The 20,972-nt window shown below is 49.1% G+C and overlaps 1 protein-coding gene across 2 annotated transcripts in view; it reads left to right on the forward strand.

Moving 5' to 3' along the window:
• The window catches only part of LOC119434937 (short transient receptor potential channel 4-associated protein-like), a 142,194-nt gene that overhangs the window by 96,780 nt on the left and 24,442 nt on the right, over positions 1-20,972 (forward strand). The gene's annotated exons all lie outside the window — the stretch shown is intronic.

The following is a 20,972-nucleotide window of genomic DNA, read 5'->3' on the forward strand; positions in this document are numbered from 1 at the left end:
TTCGAGAGACGAGTAATTTTGGTGGGTGGAGCTGGGAAAGTCCGCCGCGGCTCGGTGTATCGACGTCGACAATTTGCGGATCCAGCGGCAGGCCCACTTTAAATGCGTGGCCAGTCGGGAAGGCTCAGTACAACATGAAGAAGTGGCCTGATACTGACCCCGAATGAAATGATTGTGAGGTCTTTTAAGAAGTGCTTAAATCTCAAACAAGCTTGACGGCACGGAAGATGACAATTCTCGGGCGATCACTTTTAGAGATAGTTTCGCTTTCCCGAGACTCGGCTCGTCCCGGCACTACAGTGTACCGGCACCCTCGATACTGCCGACAGCTCTCTTGGCGCTGATTGCGAGCTTAGGACAGCGACAAAAAAAACACTTGTCAGGGACGCTTTCTGTGCCAAGTCAGGCGAAATTTCGCGGAAGTGATTGCCCGAGAAGACTGCCCAAGGAAAGCTCCGTCTCTTCTTCAGACGACAATGATGAGGGAAGAGAACATTTCCGAATTGCGATTTCTTGAATAAAGGTACCATTTCTATTTCTGTTCATCTCGCGTGACTGGAAAGTTGCCCCTCGCGTTGCCATCGGGAAAATACGGTATTGCACACCTGTTATCAGCCGCCTGCAGTGTGCTTACGTGCCAGCCTGCGTCCGCATAGACTTTTTTTTTTTTTTTCCCCACGGACGGTACCTGAGAGGACGCGCGTCATACGAGGCGGGTCGGCGTAAAATTGCGTTGTATAATCGAGGTTATTAATACAATATTTCTATGGAAGTTTTGCCGCGACCAAACCAATTTGTGGTAAAATGCGGGTCGTCACGTAACCGGGCGGACGTATAATCGAGGTTCCATTGGACTTCTAATTCTCATCACTGGATCAACTTCGCCCGTGAAGTGTGCTCGCTACCAATGGCAGGAGAAAAGAAAGTATTAGGCAACTAACATGCAGAGGTGAGCTATGTCACAGTGGAAATAATCAAGTTTACTTTAACCCTTTGCGGTCCGCTGTCGGACAAGGGTGTTCGGTAGTTAAATTTCACGGTTTTTTTTTTTTTCACTGCGATTCGTGCGCATTCTTTGTGTACATGATGCGCCATCTCTTAAGGAATGAATAACCTTTGTTGAAGTTTACTTCTTTTTGCACTAGGGTGCAGCACAATGTTCAGCATTTCTAGATACCAGAGTGTTCCCACTTGCGCACGGAACCGCACGTTCGCGCAGTTCACTGAGAAGCATGACCACTTTTTCACTGCGTGTGTTTTACGGTGGCGCATTTAGTGAAAGCTTCTAGAGGTTTCCATTGTCAATAGCTTTATTTTGAGGCGCACACAGCTGCAGAATCATGGCGATAAAGAACAGCGACACCTGCAGTACCGCCACAACCTCATCCAACAGCTGGTGGTGTGACGTGAGGGCTAGAGCCAAAAGGCGGGGCCTGTCTGCGCGGAAGGAGTGCGAGGAAAGGCTAGATGGGAGGAGCCATTTCATCTACAAGCTCCCAGGTCGAGCCAACAAGGACTGTGCTGTTTGTAGCGATCGAAAAACAAACGGAGGCAGGAGGAAAACTGTTTTTCTGCAAAACCTGCAGTAAAAACCCTGGCCTGCACCCAGGAGAGTGCTTTGAGCGGTATCACACGCTGCTCAAATATCGGTAGAGGAGTTGCCTGCAGAATGCAAGAGAAAAAATAAATATCCTGCGAGTTTTTCTTCCACAGTTCGTGGTTTTCTTTGCGGCGCCACAAACTGGCAAAATAGTTTCGGACTAGGACAGCTGGAAAGTGGGTAAAAGTTTCGGACCGCAAAGGGTTAAATGTTCTTGCGAAGGTCAGCACTGCAGCATAAGACTATGTAACTTTGTTTTGCCAAAATCAACGCCATACATGCATGTGCACTCACTGATCACTAACAGATGACGCCAAGAGCAATTCACACAATACGTTGCAGCGATGTCGCCGTGACTCCACGAGATTTCGCAAGAAATGGTCTCCTGGAACATTCCGTATCTTATTCTACACGCCTGCAGGCTCGCATTTCAAAAACTTGTGGGGATGCGCGACTTTCGCGCGTCTCCTGTGGTCCGGCTTCACCGCGTGGCTGGGCGCCGGAGGCGGTCGTAGTGGTTGTGGCGCGTTGCGAGAGGTGGTGCGAGTGTCGCGATGCTAACGCCACGGAAACGGAACGGCGGGGTGACTTGGGAGAAAAAGGTCGAAGACGCTCGCTCTTGGGCTTGGGATCGGCGGCGAACACGCACGAACGCTTCGCGCGTGCGCCGGGCTGCTTCGCGCGACCGTCGCGCGAGGCTAAGAGCAGGACACCGGTATGGACGAACACGGATCGTTCGAGTGCGCCACCGTTCGCGTGACTGTACACGTGAACGACTAGGCGATGGTGTCATAGCGTGCGGCGAACGTATTCGCTCGCTATCGGGTCGCGTTGAGTCGGACTTCCTTGATTTGTCGCGCGCCCGTGTGAATGTTCTATTGGTAGTAATTCGGCTAGTGTGTATTAGTGTATGAAAGGTGCAATAAATGCCCTTTTGATTGTTTGCACTACTGTGTTGTCGTTCCTTTGTCCCAAGAGCACGTATGAGACCCCACAAACTCTAGCAGAGCAGGCCGGGTGACATCATCAAATTGCTTTCACGAAGCGAGAGCGCGCTCGGCGTGACAGCATAGTCTTCCCGATGACATCACACGCGTGGGGCGCCGCTCAAAGATCTCTGGGCTAATACTTCGCTGTGTCCAGTGTCGAGTCTTGCTGAAGTGAAACTGTCTCCGAAAGTGATCACCCGAAAATATCGCCCCAGTGCCTATGAAAAGTGGGAAGCATGTGTGAAGATTGAACCAATTAGCCACTGGAAGGCATACAGATCTTTGACTTTCTTTAAGCCACATGGCTTAAAGAAAGTCCATGAAAACTGACTGTTTATTATTTTTTTTAAGTGTTGGTAAGAAAAGAACGTTTTAGCGTGCTGGCAGGTGCAGATCACCAGTACACTGCATACTAAATCTCTCGAATAAAGGGTGATTGGCACCTGCACAGCAGTATTCTTTCCACATTTACTTTGTTTCGCGGTTTTGGTTTCTGAGTCCTGAAGATCTATTAGCCTATAGTTGAAGCTCCTCACAACTCTGTCGCATGAAATTGTGTATTATAGACATAATTCTTCTTGGCCAGAATATACAGTAAAAGCTCGTTAATTCGCACCTCATTAGTGCAAACTTTTGGATAATTCAAACTGACTGTCGCAGTCCAGCCATGCAGCATAGGCGTCTGTGGGTAAACCAACTTGTCATTTTGCTCGCGCATCAGCTCCTCCATCAATAATTCTAACTGCGCACTGCAACGCGTTGATGAAAAAAAAAAAACGGAACTGCAATAAGTGGTTATGACGATAGTGCTGACTGCAAAAAAGAAAGAAAACAGAAAAAGTGCCGTCCCCTGGAGCGTTTTGTCAGTCAAGGAAAAGCAGGCATGGCCTTCGAGACTTTAGGATGACGGGAGCTCTCTATTGATAGCATACGCTCCCAATCTTGGAGGCCATAGAGCGGGCCACTGAAAGCCAAGCGTGGCCAGTGCCTGCTGGATAGCAGGCCTGTGCACTCTGCTTTATGACATCATGCTACTTGAACCGAAATTTCCATTGCCAAGCCCGGCGTGACGAAAGCGCTGACGTCTAACTCGGGAGCTCGTCTTACTCGGGAGCATCCCCATTAGATTCTATGGTAGTCAGGCAAGGTAGCATGACGTCACGGATTGAAGTGCACCGGTCTTGTGCTATCTAGGAGGCGGCCTGGCCAAGCCAGCGGAAAATCCAACATGGCGGCGGCCCCCCAGGATCGGGTAGTGGGGCTGGGAACGAGTGATTTAGGTCGCAAAATCAAACTTTGGGGCCTAAATTGGTCCGTAAAATTGGTCGCAAAATTGCATTAGCTCTATGGGAACCCTGATGGAGCATATATGAAGTCCGGAATATCCATCAAGTCCGAAAAATCCGTCGGCTACTGTAATGGAGGCACTCAGTGTTGCGTGCCTTTTTCAACTTCAAGGTGGGTGAAGATGAAGCTCTGCGTCACTTTCGTGCTTTGGAAGACAAACTGATGACCATCGCTTGCAGAAAAAATGCAAGAAGTGATCACAGATTATTTTTCTCAATAAATATCATGAGTTACAAGTGCTTTCTAGCAACCTGGTCTCAATTCTGGCTGTTTTTCAATGACTCATTAGTTCGAATTCAGCTTAATTCGAACTCCTTAAGCGTCCCTGTGAAATTAGAATAACGAGCTTTTACTTACATTTTCTTATGGTCCCGAGAAAGTCGTATAATCAGGGTTCCACTGTACAAGTAATCCTTCCTGTCGTTTTCAGTTTGACCATCAGTCGATTTCAGACCATACGTCAGTAGAAGCTTGCCTAGCAGTCTATTTTTAACATATATGTGTACACAGTAGAACCTGGGTGATACAAATCTCACGGAGTGGCGTAAAATATATCACCCAAAATTCGTATCATCAAAACGTACAGAAACTCAAGAATAAATTAATTTATTTTGTCGGGATATGGGGGGATGCCAGCGGCCCTCTGCCTCGACACACCGAGCCCCGCGGTTGGCGCATGCCTGCGCATCAACCGCGGTCCGGTACAAGCTCGAGGAAACAAAAGACGACAACCACGTGTACACTCGGAAAGCATTTATTACGACTGCAACTAACACTTCGAGCAGGCCAGCTAGCTATAGTTGACATCGCTGAGGGTTCCCTCGAAGAGAATAATACACTAGGTAAAGAAGGGCTTCCGACTTACCAACTGGGGAATACGGGGGGGCCGCGGCGTTTGCCGCGGCAAGAACGTGGTTGACTAACCACGTGCGGGAATACGGGAGCGGCGGCGGAGACTTCCGCCGTCGCTGCTTGCTGGAGACCAAAGAGACCCGGGCGATATCAGCGGGATCTCACCTGACCCACCCGGTGGCGCTGATAGCGCTTGCGATTCCCGCGCGCCGCCCGCGGAAAGAAAGTTTCCCCTCTCCCAACTCTCCCGGGCACGCATGCGCTTGACGCGACGTTCGCTGCCCGTGCGGCGGTTATGGGACCCGAGGATTCCCACATCCCTCCACCCTTAAATATTGCCCTACGGCAGAGAAATCGTTGGAACAACGTATTGACAAAGTATCCGGGCAGATGCGATGGTAAACTCCGGCAGGAAATGTCCGAATCCACGTTGATAGGCAGCACAGTCCTGTGTGGCGGCCGCCCACATGTAGCAGCCGTCACAGTGGTTGACGATGACGGGGGCTGAAGATGGCTTGCTTTCCAGATGCGCGCCGCAATGTCCACCCGGGAACAGCGGGTCAGGACTTTCTCGAAGCGGCGCGCGCGCCGGCACGATGAACCTCGCACCGACGTACCCTCGTGGGAGTATGATGGCAGGCCTCCCTCCTCGTGGCTGCTGCATCGGGCCGCGAACAGGGAGGGGCCGAGACAGCAGGCAGAGACGTGGACCATGGCAGCAATACCAAGTCATGACGGCTTCACTCGTTCTGCAAAGTCGCTCAAATGCACTCCACAAACACTTGGAATTAAGGCAGTAGAGGCCGCCGCAGCGTCGGCCGTCTGACACGATGCTGAACCACCCGTCTACCGCATAGTTTTATGCGGCACCGAGAAAAAAAAAAAACAATCCAGTTCGTTTGAATGAAGTTATTCGCCTCGACCGAATTTTTCCGGTCCGATTCAGCGCGAAAGTGGGCGATGCTCGTATGAACAAAGCGCTCTCTGGTCCCCCGAGATTTCGGTTATTCCGCCCGCAAAATATTGAGTTCTTCTGAACAAAATAAGCTTTCTATTTCGAACGAGGTTTCTCCGCTCGGGCGAGTATAGTAGAACTAGCGAATCCGGTTGCACCCGCTAATGTCACGGCATGGTCGTCTTCGAACATGCGACCGGCAGCTCCGCAGAGCCTTAGGCCTAATCGCGTCCATGACGGATACCAATGCCACAAAAGACCCATAAAGGGTTCCAATGAGCCGCCGCGAGGAGATGCAGGCCTAGCTAAGTGGTCCCCGCTCGCTGCTCAACCCGCAGCTTTCGAGCCGACTCCTGGGACTGCGCCCCGCTGACGTCCTAGCCAGCGTTTCCGGCGCCCAGCTCCCAAAGCCAAAGATACAGAAAGGAGGCTATTTACATATGTACAGGGAAAATCGACCACCGCGCCGGCTGCTGCACTCACTCGCTTCGGGCGTACCCTTAAAAGAAAACTTGCTGCAAATCTCAGCGTCTACACGAGTTCGGCGACACTGGCGCAGCGTTAACTCGCCCTCAAGAAAGCACACACAGATCTAGCTAGCAATCACGCCTTCGGCTGAGGCCTAACGCTGGTCCGGACAAAGCCTTCAGGCTTCCTCGCATCCGAACCGATCGTCGTCCCGTTTTCCAAGAGCTTGCCCCACGTTGGGAACGCCAAAATGTCGGGATATGGGGGGATGCCAACGGCCCTCTGCCTCGACACACCGAGCCCCGCGGTTGGCGCATGCCTGCGCATCAACCGCGGTCCGGTACAAGCTCGAGGAAACAATAGACGACAACCACGTGTACACTCGGAAAGCATTTATTACGAGTGCAACTAACACTTCGAGCCGGCCAGCTAGCTATAGTTGACATCGCTGAGAGTTCCCTCGAAGAGAATAATACACTAGGTAAATAAGGGCTTCCGACTTACCAACTGGGGAATACGGGGGGGCCGCGGCAAGAACGCGGTTGACTAACCACGTGCGGGAATACGGGAGCGGCGGCGGAGACTTCCGCCATCGCCGCTTGCTAGGGACCAAAGAGACCCGGGCGATATCAGCGGGATCTCACGTGACCCACCCGGTGGCGCTGATAGCGCTTGCGATTCCCGCGCGCCGCCCGCAGAAGGAAAGTTTCCCCTCTCCCAACTCTCCCTGGCACGCATGCGCTTGACGCGACGTTCGCTGCCCGTGCGGCGGTTATGGGACCCGAGGATTCCCACAATTTTTAGCAGAAAAATTCTTAATAGTGGAACCCCGTTGCTACTTTCCTCGCTGCTGCGTTTTCCCGGCTGCTATGTCGCGTTGTCGCGGTCCCAACCTAAATCCTACATTGATTTCCCTTGATTCGTCGCCCATCTGTAATTTTCCTGCATCTTGCATTGCGCTTGAATGTGGCGGTCACATAAATTTAGCGGTACAGCCAGCTTGTACGTTGCAACAAGGTACCGGTGTGTTGCAACAAGTGACCAGCACATTGCTGATACAGCGTGGCCGCCGCATCACATGGCCGTATCTTGAAAACGATCTGCGACGTGCGCAAAGTGCGAGCCTGCATGGGCCTCATCTTCAAAACGATCTGCGATGTTGACAAAGCGCACCTAGTGCCGGATAGCTTAGTATGCGCTGCTAGTGCTTTCGATGTTTAGTTCAGGCTGATTCACACTACGCTGACAAGGCCCCGATTTTGGTCTGCCGACTGTTGGTGACAGCGTTTTCCATCCTTTAAACCGTTGGCCACAGCGTTTTCCGTCCTGTAAACTGCTGTGGTCATAAGTCAGCAGACCAAAATCGTTGTCATGTTGGCATAGTGTGAATCAGCCTTTCGCGTTGAAGCGAGAGACAGCTGCTGCTGCCGCGCTTCTTTACTCCACCGTTGTCATCGGGCAAGATGGGTTCGTGTTCACCTGTGCGCGCGTGACACCGTGCTTGTTAATTTAGTTAGTATGCCTATACTTACTAGTTTATACAGCCCATAAAACTGCTATCCTTGCTTCATACAGCTATCTACTAATTTGGTATCGCAATCTTTGCTCCGCCTCCCCCCCCCCCCCCCCCTCGCGGTCTCTTGAAAAACGTATCAACAGGGTTCTACTATCTGTGTTCTACTATCCGTGTGTATCGCCTTCTGGAAGGCGTAAAAGTGCACGCTGTTTACCTCACGAATGTTTTCGCACACCGCTGAACGCCTCAACTTGTCGAGTGCAGGGAGCGTTTTGGCCGTCGTGACTGCTGCCGCAGTCATCATTGCTGCAGCAGTCCGCGTCGTCTTTCTCGCTGGTCAAAGCATCAGCTTGGCTGTGATGTGGTCTGGTCCGCTCGACGTGGGGACCAATGAGAGAATGCGCAGCCAAGTAGCGTGGCCAGTTCCTTGGCAACTATAGATCCCGCTGTGCTGGCTTGTCTGTGCCGATCGCTCCACTGGCTCAGCCGCCGCTGTTGCTCACGCATTCGTATGATCCGCAGCGGCGCGGCAACGCGTTTGTAACAGTCAATTTTTTTTTTTAGTATTGAGAGCAATGTATTTCGGCCGAGGAATGTTATGAATTCGTATCAAACCGAAATTTGTACTAGCCGTGATCGTATCACCGGAGTTTTACTGTAAATACTGTACAAAGCGCTTGAAGGCTGCAGCGCCAGATCAAGATGCACGATAGAAAATCTGATCGAACACAGTAATCAAGTAGGAAGAAGCTTGTGGATGCTTCCCAACCTGACAACCATTGCTTCGAGAGCCTATAGAATGCTGTAAAAAAGTAACTAGGTGCTTGCTGGAATGAGTCAAAACAAACGCTCCCTGCACAATAGGCAGATACCTGTTTTCACGTTTGCGAAGCCCCAACTTTCTCGCATAGCATAGGCATCACTATGGCCAATACAGTGTAGACCGTTTATAACGTAAGTCGCCGGAGTCGCGAATATCCGCACTATAAGCGGTACCGTACTATAACCAAATCAACAATTTTCAACATGTGCACCGCACATATGGAAAACATGTGCACCGAGCCACCACACGTATGCGACAGTCGAGGAATGCGGCTAGAACGTTTGCATTCAATTTACAGTCGAATCTCGTTAATTCGAAATAATTCATGCGGTGGCGCCTCCGACCGGCATTGCTCCGGCACCGCCATAGAGTAAAAGCTTAGGAGAGACCCCTCAATGTAGCGCGCGAACGAAACAAAAAAAAGAAGAAAGAAAAAAAAATGCGGCGGAAATTTCACCCTCTCTCAAATGGCAAGGTCGCCGATTCTGCGTTGCGCCGGAACATGCGTGTACGTGCCGACGTCTCAGCCACGCTACCGTACCGTAGCCATGCGTAGAAAATGGCAGTGAACCCTTTTTTCTCCTTTATGCTTCCTCTACTTTCTAGTCACGTGTTGACCTTGCACGCTGCGGCTACGGCGCAGAGGGAAGCAGCGGCGCTGTCCCAGGCCGGCCAACGAAACTGCCCACGCCGGCAAACGCCCGCTTCTCGATAATGGCAAAAAACTAAACTTCGGGGAGCTGGCGCCGGGCCGTCTGTAGCGGCGGCGGGCGCGCACGGTGACAGTCGAAAGTGTGGGAGCTACGAGGGAGGGCGAGGGGAACCACCAAAGTGGCGGAGTTGCCGAGGCGAAATCCGCTTCCCTGCCGCCCTCCTCCCTCACATTCCACGGTCTCCGCGTGCGCCCTTCGCCGTGCCGTGCCGGCGCCGCCCGCTCCCTGAAGTTTCGTTTACTGCCGTTATTGTGAAGCAAGCGTTGGGCGGCATTGGCAGTTTCGTGGCCCTCGCTCGCTATGCGCGCTGTGATATTTCATGACTCGCACTCAAGATTCTGGTTTCAGCCTCACTGGCTGTTCGTTCGCACCACGTGCCTTTCTCCTCCACTTCGTCTCTCTCTCTTCCTCGAGCACTCCTTGGGGCACCCGTTTGAGGGGAGCGTTCGCCGTCTCCGCCGACTTCCGTACTCCCAGGCAGCCGCACTGTAACCGGTATTTCGTTTCCCGCAACTGCACTATAAGCGATAGGTGTATACATGGAGTGCTATGGGAAAATTAACGGGAGTCTGAAAAGACCGCACTATATCCGGTCCTGCACATAAGCGGTTACGTTATAAGTGGTCTATACTGTATTTAGACCATTAAATCTGCGTTTATTTTTTTTTTTGCTTTTTTCTTGTGTGGTCTAACTTACAGAAAATGAGAACCAAGAGCAATGCGCATATTTTATATTTTTCAAATTTTTTTTACTCTTCATACTTTTAAAGCTAGCAAATTCCTGCTCCTTAAGGTGCTTCTCTGAAGTTTCACTTAAAAATTGTCAAACTCTCTGAGCAATTATTTCTACTTTACTACCATTCAAAACACCAATGTTTAGGTTACAAGTTTATGTTTCACAGTACAGTAGAACCTCGTTCATACGGTTTCAAAAAATATGTGGAAAATAAACGTACGATCCGAATCGAGTAAAAATTGAAGCTGACAAGCCCATATTGAGGTGCAAGGGCAGAAAACATTTATTTCTTGCAAAACATAATTATTTTCTGCTGGTGCGTCTCACCCTTGTACAGGAACAACTCCTTTTGCACACATTGAAGACTCTTCTCCGCATTTTCGTTGTCTTTCGTGCGAAAGAAGCTTTGTAAGGCTTCCAGGCCAGCAAGTGCTTCGGCGAAGGTAGCCGGTGGGCGCAAGCCTTCGTTCTCACCGCCGTCTTCAGGCGTCCCCCACCACCTCCGCTACGATCTCGGCGACACTTCGCGAGTCGCAAGTCGGGACATCGTTGTCAATCGCGACGAACTCTGCGAAGGGCACATCGGCGCCAGTGAACTGGAATTCCTCATCCATGTCGTAGTCGCACGCCACGGGGTCGTCCTTGCTGCGCTTCGTATCCTCGGCTGCAGTCTGACGCCGAAAGCCGCACTTCTTCTGAATCTCTGGCCAATAAACGTTGGCTCCAGCTGTTTCGGCAGTGCCCATTGGCGAGCTCACGGGCTGAGTAGCTGTCGTCTGCTCGATACACCGTTGTTGTTGCATCGTTTGCATTCTTTCTGCCGCTGTTTTTCCATTTTATTTACAAAAGATCGGTGGGGAATAACACCAGTGTTGCTGCCACCGAGTATCCTCCTGTAAAGCTCCATGCAGCTGCGGTAGGGTCTCCGACGCGACAAGCGTCCGGCCGGCGGGCGGGGCCACTCATTCGGGAGAAAGTGACGGTGGCGCAACCAACTTTTCAATAAAAAAAAGCCTCAGCTTCGTTGGACTCACTCCCCCAATCTAGTACACTCTAGTGCGGCGGAGCCAAAAAATATAGCTGCGCGTGCGTGTTAGAATCGAGTACGACACTAAATGTGCAGTACCATTCGGGGAACCCGAAACTTGCGTGCGGTACTGGCGCAAACAGAAGGAGAGAATTTTTGCCAGCAAAGCAACATGGAAGGGTTTCAGTGGACCAAAACAGAGTGTCTATTCTGCGACGATCCACTTCGGCGATACGATCGCGTTGTTCCTATCTTGAAAGCAATCTGCGACGGGGAGTCCGCCACACGCTGTTTTCGCTGCTTAGTAGTTCGGGTTGAAGCGAGGGGCGAGGTAGTGCAAAGGTCAATTCGCTCGCTGCTGCTGCTGCGCTTCGTCACTTCGGGCAAACGAGCAATGCGGAGAAGTCGCGGAGGGGGGGGGGGGGGGAGTCTGCCACTTAGCGCTTCGCAAGCGCTTGAGAGCGGCCTTTTTTCACACCTGAATGATAATTTTTCGCTCCAGAACGTATCATACGACCGCAGTTTGCTGCAATGCTGAACGTTGCTGCCAAATAATCGTATTTTCCGTGACCGTATTAACCGGAACGTATTAACACATTCCTCTATAGGGTTACGTTTATTTTTTGTGATTGCGAACGTAGGAGCCGGGCAATCGTATTAAGTGGGAACATATCAGCGAGGTTCTACTGTATACGTTGCGAATCATACGTATTGAAATAAAATGTTCAAGCATAAAATCACCGAAAATGAGCAAATTTCTAGCGGTAAGGAAGGAATTAAAGGAAGTGTGATCATTTTGCAAGAAACTTTTGGGCTTTGGCTGTAGTCTCGCTTCTGCTTCGTGTTTTAGCTTATGAGGCTGCCAAATTTGTCGCAGCGCAAATGGCCACTGTTCGCAAAGGTTTTAGCAGCTGAAGAGTTCACTAGTCTGGTACGTCTATTAAGCCTATTGTGGTGGGCTTGCCGACCAAACCACCAAGTGCAGGGAGTCCGGCGTCTTAGATGTCCTGAGTCATTGCGAGTTGCCAGCACCCATTTCCCGAATTTACGCTTAATGTGGAACTAGCAACTACAGCAAGATTATATTATGCATGCTGATACCATGCAGCAGAAGACAGGAACGCTGCTTGGCCAATCGAATGGCGCGCATTGGTACGTCTTGATCACAAATTTTTTTTCTGGAAAGCGAATAAGCAAGGGCAGCCAACAGTAGCGGAAAATTGAAGATGAGATGCTGCTCTTACAAACAAGACCAGGATGGCTGCGATGGGAAATGTAGAATGGCGTAGCATAGAAAAAGCCCCTTTCTTGCGTATTTATTGGTAAAAATTCAGCTCGCTGATGTAATCTAACATGCTGTTACGACTAAATTATTCATCCAAGACACATGAAAATTTTTGAGATTATGCATGTCACGTAGAATCCAAAAATAACATTTAAATGATGTTTCCGCCTTTTTTTTTTTATCTCTAAGACCCGTGTCCCCCCTTAAGGGTCAAAGTGCAGTATCATGTGAGATAATCTCCTTAACGTCCCCCTAGCACCCATTGTCACTACACCATTCTTAACCATTGAGGGTCAATATTTTTCATCAAATGTGACTCCCCCAGGGTCGATTTATTTTATTGCAGATAATTTTCAGAGCACTCATTGGAATCCTGTGCCAATTGTAGCATTTTGATACTAAAGCAAATTGCTGTGGCAAATTGCACAGAAAGTGGACTGTACTGCTGGTTGCACCTTTTGTTTTGACTCGCACCGGCGTTATGACAGTTGCTCTTGATCTCGGTGCACAGCCCTACGATCAAGGCGATTGCGAATTCAGAAATTGTCGGGATCGCATTGCTGCGCAGCGCAATCGCCACAGTGAAGAAGTGCAAACTGAGAGAGAGTGAGCTGTGAGGACAGGCACGTGTAGCAAGTGGACTCGGAAAAGGGGGGGCCAAGACAGGAGGAATGTCGCTCCCTTTAGCTTATTCAGGGGGCTTACACCCGATCACTCAATGTGAACTCCAGATGTCTAGGTGCTTCTAAGTGAGTCTAGTGAGGGGCAAAGCGAAGTCAGTCATGTGCAGAATCTTGGTTTGAGCTAGTTGGGGCTTTCACATTAGTACCTCAAAAAGTCTTTGAATAAACCTCTGTGGTGTGTACTATCCCTAGCTTTTTCACAACTTCTGTTGGGAAACACCTCCAATCACTTCTCCAGCACTTAAAATATTTTTGCAGAACCCACCTCACAAGAATGTTCACGTTAATGCAATTAGCATTAAAGCGGTGTAGTGACACACCGTATTGCTGCCACAGAGACACGTTATATATGAGTCGTGTATGCAGCCGGATTCATCTCTTGTGCGTGATTCAGCGGCAGCGCCACAAAGTCTGTGCGTGACACTTTTGTGAATATGCATTCAGACAAGTTTTTCCGAATATATATGACACAGGTACGATTCCGCCCAAGCAGCAGAGAAATTTTAAATGATTTTTTTTACAATTGAAGAGCGGCACATACAATGTGGCTCATAGTTACCCAAGTTGGCATCAAAGAGGTTCATTGAAAGTTTACATACCCAGTGGTATATATATACCCAGTGACACAAGTAGGCGTCAAAGAGGTTAACTGAAGAGCAGCACACACCTACTGGCACATACCCGGTGACCCAAGTTGGCACCATAGAGATCCATTGAAGAGCGGTACGTACCCAATGCCACATACCCAGTTCTGCATCCCCAGTGACCCATGTTGCTGCAAAAGAGGTTCGTTGAAGACCGACACATAGGTACACATGCCACATACCCACTGACCCAAGTTGGTCGGTTTGAAAGCCTGTTCCCTCAGCACAGCAGCCCGATGCTCTAACCATTCGACCATAGTCTACCCAGTGACCCCGGTTGGCAGGAAAACGATTAGATACATAGATAAGATAGATAGGTAGATAGATAGTAGATACATACACAGTTCGTCTTGGAAAGTGTGTGTAGTACCCTAAAAATGCTAATTGCTTTAAAGTAGTAAGAAAAAATTCAGAGCCCTTCCACTACTCTGAAGATGGAAGCCAGCGAAGCTGTGACTATGGTGGGTCTGCTGTAGTGAAGATTGCCCCCACGATGAGAATGAGCGTATCGTAGTTGGGCATCACCCAACCAAACATGTCTATCATGAATGTTCTTGTTCAGAAACTCACGTTGAAACTTGGCCATCGCACCAAGGAAGTTGGAGCTAGTATTGCCAAGGCGTGCACCACCGTTGTCGGGTTCCTGGAAGGCAAGACGTTTGGCCTCAACATCGCGCTCCCTCAACTCAGGGTCCGCGGCTCTTCGCTGAAGTTTTGCCTGGGCTTCAGAAGCCCTCACGCTAGAATCGGCACGTCGACAACGAGCCCTTTCCCGAGTGCGTTCGCGGCGGCGTTGCTCGAACGCGTTTGTACACATCGTCAATTGCTCATGAATGGCTGATACCCCCTTAAGCAATGGCTCATATACCCTAGTAAACGCGGCCTCCCCATTATGACGACAGAAGAGAAGTGAAATTCTACGCTGGAATGATTAGCAGCAACGCAGCCAGCTGGGGAAGCAGCAGACGACAAACACGGGAGCAGTAGCACGAGCCTTAAAGCCCCTATATATAAAAAGTAGCGCCAGCCGCTTCCCTCCTCCTCTGTTCCGCTGTCGCGCTCGGCGCGGCCAGCGAGATCGAAGCGCTATATCGAGAGTGGCGCCGCGTACGTCGGGCCTGCCGTGGCAGACGACAGCTAACGCGCTACCAGAGGAAATCCAAGGAAAACTTGGATCGCGCCCTGCGGAGCAGTTATTGAGGTGCGATTTTGCTTCGTCAGTCAGTAACCTGGCCTTAATAATGCCGTTTTGGAAGTAGCAACGCGACGATGCGAGACGGCGCAAATACCAAGTGTGCAGCTAGCGTTTGCGTTCGCCGGATGGTAAACAAAAAAAGCATTTAGCCCGCACCTTGTCGGTTGCGGCAACTTCAGGCGCAGCAGCATGCCATCACAACGAAGTTCTTGATCACAACGTTTGATCCCTTTGTGCGCACAGCACTTTCGTCGCACAGGCCCGAGAATGGCAGTAGGAGCGCGCTGGAAAGAAAGAAATATACAGAAGCGCAACATGTGCTTCCACGTGACACGAATTGGCCAATGGGAGTGGAGAAGGCTGGGGCAACCGGAGGCGGCGAGGAGGAACCGCCGGGGTGAGCGCGGTGGCGGCATCATCTAAGAATGGTGCTACTTTTTATATATAGGGGCTTTAACGAGCGTGTGCCGAGTACGCCATCTAACGGCACAAGCGCAAACCGAGGGGCACCAACGAGCCAGCTGCGGAAGAAAACGGCGATGCTCGAGCCAATGCTTTTTTAGGGGCGAAGCTCCTTAGGGTGTGGGTCTGTCCCTCCTCTGTAGTATGTAGTAGTAGTCGTCGTCGTAGTAGGTAGCCACGTCTACTTTTATGAAAAAAAAATTTTCCGAAAGTTGTGTCCGTAGCGCGGAATCGAACCAGGGACCCCTCACTTCCTAACGCGCGGCACTAACCACTACGCCACGAAGCGCACATGGACACACGCACCACGATGACAATAAATACCCAACATTAACGAAAGACTGCACGTTTCTAACGCGTTTGTGCTAGCGCGTTACGGCCCGTGTAGGAAGCTGGTGTAAGACGCTGTGGCCTCTCCGCCTTACCCCCGTATTCATAAACGCTGATGGCGTCAAACGCGGTGCACATTCCGGCATGTGTAAATGGCTGCGTAAGACGCTATGGCCTCTCCCCCTTACTAGAGAGTACTGCACGTTTCTAACGCGTTTGTGCTAGCGTCCCCTTAAGCGGGAGATGGTGCAATTATAATGAAGGGCGCTGTTATAAAATAGGAATGACGTCACATATGGCGCGTGTCATTGGTGGAAGTAAATCGTTCGATTTAGTGCGGCGATACTGGGCGAATTACACGGAAGATTCACGGTTTACCGATGATTCCCTCCGGAGCTTCGCCCACTCATCATCATTTACCCCGTGGATATGCGGTGTTTTTGCTTACACCAACGACATGGAAATTTCCTTGGCTGGTAGAGGTATACAGCTTCGCTGTAAAAATGCCTTTGATGTGATTTTGGGCTACTGGGACTGTGCAGATGGGTATGTGCCGCTCTTCTATGATAACACCAACTAGGGTTACTGGGTATGTGTCTCTACGTATGTGCCAATTTTGCAATGACAAAAAAAATCATTTAAATTTGTTCAGTGGTAGGCAGAGTAAACCCAGGTCAGAAATAATGAAACAATCTTGTCTGAATATATATTCACACTAGAGCACTGCACGGGCCTGATTTTTCGGCCCGAGCCCGGCCCGGGCCCGCTTTACGAGGCCCGAGCCCAGCCCGGGCCCGTAATACAAAGCCCGGCCCGGGCCCGGGCGTACATGGCCGAGACCAGCCCGGGCCCGGCCCGGGCCCGTGGTTCCAAGCCCGGGCCCGACCCGGGCCCGGGCGTTCATTACTAAGCTTAGCTAGGGCCCATGTGTGCATGACCAGGCCCGGCCTGTAAGAAAAAAAAAATTCTTTTTTTTTTTACTTACAGATTGTGCCGTATCTGTCAGCCTCACCTTCTAGAGGTTTAATAAGCTGCAGTATATAAGCAATAAAAGGCCGAAATCTTTGTTTCTCCCACGGGAACATCAGTAATCCGGCCCATTGCCTGTGCTACTATTTTTCTGGTGGTGCGCATGCACTTACCTTGATTTGTACGATATAGTTCTATGATGTCATTTAGCATGCAAATATACAGGGCGTTTCATTTTAGCTGAACCAAATTTTTAAAGATTGCCTGTGGCAGATAGCGCAATTATAATCCTTGATCTAAACTACTCGATGAGGTGACCATTATTTCCACGAGAAATCAAAACGCCTAATTCAAGAATTAACATTATTATGCTAATTAACGTTTTAAATAATTATTTTATGGCACATCTTTCAATCTACGAATTATAGCCGCCGAGTTCGCAAGGCATATCCACCTGGAACGAATTCTCAGGACTAAACCAGTTTCGAGATAATAATTTTCAAAGTGTCCAACGAAATCAATCGAATCAAATCAATTTATTGTCCAGTTTACATGCTGGACGGTCATTTTGGACTAAAAGCTACATATGTAGCTTGACATATGTAGCTGGGCACGCCATGTAATGCGTAGGATGGATAACCGGTGAACCATTAGGGTTACAGAATGGATACCTAGAGAAGGAAAGCGCAGTCAAGGTCGGCAGAAAACCAGATGGGATGATGAAGTTAGGAAATTTGCAGGCGCAAGTTGAAAACAGCTAGCGGGAGACAGGGGTAAGTGGAGATCACAGGGAGAGGCCTTCGTCCTGCAGTGGACATGAATAGGCTGATGATGATGATGTAGCTTGACGTGACCCAAAAGACCAGGCAAGGCAATAGTACAGCGAACAGTGTGCACACATGCACAATAATTCACATATATTTCCAGCTATCGCTGGAATTCCTCATAGACGAAATAGCTATGAACGGAAAGACAAAGAATATGTGCATCGCGGCGAGTTAACAGAATTGGAAAAACTTTTAACAGAATGAATTTTAAACAACACTACAATAACAATACTAGCTATACAAAACAACGCAACACCACCTATACAAAATAGCATGAGACTGAATTTTACAAGATCAACATTTGCTAAGAAAACGAAACAGGATTTACATTATATACTCAGAACCATACACAAAGGCAGAATAATAATCACATCAGATACACTACAAGCGACCAAAGTGTCAGCTGAGTTCTTTCTTACTGAAAAATTACCGCCATTTTTGTATCTGTTCAAAGTGAATGGTAGGTAATGTATTAACGACTGAAGCTTATAGAGTGTTCTGAAGTATGGAATGGACCATATCTCAGGATTTCTTGTGTTTGCATTAATGCGACGACGCTCTAAGGATGCTAATTGTTTTATGTAGTTCCAAGCTAATTCTGACATTGATGGCCTAATTGAATATTTAACATAATTACGCGAATTAACTTTTTAATTAATTATGTTACGGCACATCTTTCAATCTACGAATTATAGCCGCTGAGTTCGCAAGGCGTATCCACTTCGAACGACTTCTCAGGACTGAACCAGTTTCGATATACTAACTTTCAAAGTGTCCGACGAAATGCATGGGCGTTCCAGTTAACCTTTTGAGGAAAACGCTGTTTTATGCATTGAAGCACCAAAGTAACTGGCCTTAGCCCTAAAGTAATGCCATAGTATTAAAACTGGTAATTGTGCGATCGCAAAAGCGGTAACATGGAAATGGTTTCAGGAGTGGTTCTTTGTATAATTTATTTTTCCTTACGCAGAAACAATGTTCGTTTTTGCGGAAAAGAAAAAAAAAATTTGCGTAGCTTGCACTGGCGGCGCAATGCTAAAGAGACAGCGGAGATGATGGGCACCTAGCTAGTCCTGGCTTCTGGGCTAGGCTAAGCACTACCAAGTCATCCCCAGCATTTCCCTGAATTGATTTATTATTGATTGATTATCGATTAGCTATTGATTGGCTATCTATTGTCTATTGCAAGATATTGGCCACGTACTTGGGATAGGTTAAACACTACCAACTTATCCGAATTTATTGATTGATCAATTATCGATTAGCTATTGATTGGCTGTCGATTGGCTATCGTAAGGTATTGGCCACGTATTTGGGCTAGGCTAAAGTCATCCCCAGCATTTTCGGGAATTTATTGATTATTGATCGATTATCGACTAGCTATTAATTGGCTATCAATTTCCTATCGATATGCAATTAGTCCCCACCATTCTTAGCTAGACTTAACCAGGCTCAGCTTCGCTAGTTCACAGGTGTATGTGCTGTTGCGCTTGGACCCTTTCTGCACTGCTGCCAGGATCGGCCCACATTTTTGTAATCAGCGGACACATTAGACCCGGCTGAAACACCTCCGCTGTTAAAAATGAGAACTTCATCTGTTTTATTATTTTCTTTGATAAGATATAGTCATCTGATAAGATATACAGTCAAGAGAGCGGTGTGGATCTGAGAACAAACGGGCATAACCGATATTCTAGTTGACATTAAGAGGGAAAAATGGAGCTGGGCAGGCCATGTAATGCGTAGGATGGATAACCGATGGACCATTAGAGCTACAGAATGGATACCAAGAGAAGGGAAGCGCAGTTCAGGACGGCAGAAAACTAGGTGGGGTGAAGTTAGGAAATTCGCAGGCGCAAATTGGAATCGGCTAGCGCAAGACAGGGTTAATTGGAGATCGCAGCGAGAGGCCTTCGTTCTGCAGTGGACATAAATATAGGCTGATGATGATGATGACAGTCATCTTGCACGTGTCACTTCAGCTTGGCACAGAATACATTGAAACATGCAATGCATAACGGTCGCGTGTGGTTCGAAGGCCTATTTAGGCCCTTCAATGAGCGGGCCCGAGTCTGGCCCGGGCCCGTGGCTTCAAGCCCGAGCCCGGCCCGGGCCCGGGCTTTAATGCGGCTTTAAGCCCGGGCTTTCGGGCCGGCCCGGGCCCGTGCAGTGCTCTAATTCACACATACGCCACACGGGGACTGTGCTGCGGCGGTTTCTTTTCTTTTCCTTCTTTTTTTCTTTCACCTTCCAATGTTCGTGCTGGTTCCTAGCGTACAAGCCTTTTTTTCCTATGGGAACCCCTTTTGTGAGCTCTAGCGGTCTTCTTTCTCGGTCACACTTGTCCGAGAAACCAGGCACTTGGGAAGCTCTATCCCTTTCGTTCTTTCAGTCGCTAACTGATAATTTAGACCCTACAAGGACCACCTAAAAGTCCAAATAGTTGGGAGTCCTAAATACCAGATTCATCCAAAAATAGGTGACTTTATTCCACAAGGGGTGAAAAAAGGGTGTGCCATATTCTCGGACGTCACTTTCGGGGATACCATCAATTTCGCGCGACTAGCGCAAGATGCATTGGCAGCTATGAGCTATGGCATTCTTGGCACAGTGCCAAGTACGCTATCTTTCACGTGACCAGCACATGATATTGTCACATGAAGTTTGTCAATGCGTTGCTGCGAGCACATACACTTGCCTTTGGCCTAGACACAGTCTGTGGCCCTGATTTTCTAGCAATGCCTTTTAAGCTACTCGATTTCACACTTTGTCAGTTGTCAGAGCAACACTCCACAAGCATTATCAATGGGATCAGCCGGCCATGAACGGTGGATGATAAAAGTGGCATAGAATAGAGGGGAAGGCATCGCAACAAAATTGCAGCCCATATCTCGATTATTGTCATGCTGTCACTACAGATAGGCAGAAGTACAGTCAAAGCATGCACCGAATCTTTATCAGCGACTGCTAGATCAACTAGGCGTGGCTAGTTTTGGTTTCAAGGAGGCACCAGTGACATGGTCGACAACCATGCCAGTGAATTATCAACTATTGTTATTTGTGCTCGATGGTGGCCAAATTAGCACATGGTCATGCAGTCAGAGTCCTAATTATTGCACGGCGCGCTTTAAGGTGCCCGAAATTTAGGTTGTTTTTATTCATTAAGCCTGGGGTTAGTGGCAGTGCCGTGGAGCTGTCCGAATAATAAAGCATGTCCGAATAATTGGTTGGCGACTCTAGATGGTGCAGCGTGTCCAGAGGGAAGTGAGAGAGCATCTCGGCTGCATGCACGCCTCATACATGACGCGTGCATGAAATTCGCGTTTCCAATTTCAATAAAATTGTGTACTTCTGGAAGAAGCTGACTATCGTCTGCTCACACTCGGCCACAGCTGCCCGCGGAGGAAATAACCTTTGGCCACACTGCTTATTGGGGCCATAGCCAATGGGTCCTGCTAATATCGATTAGTTTTGAGCACTCAACTAGCATCGAACCACACGATACATAAGGTCAGACCACATGTACGCTTGCCAGCACGCGCTCACCCGTG

Source organism: Dermacentor silvarum, chromosome 1 (genome assembly GCF_013339745.2).
Source record: "Dermacentor silvarum isolate Dsil-2018 chromosome 1, BIME_Dsil_1.4, whole genome shotgun sequence".
Taxonomy (NCBI): domain Eukaryota; kingdom Metazoa; phylum Arthropoda; class Arachnida; order Ixodida; family Ixodidae; genus Dermacentor; species Dermacentor silvarum.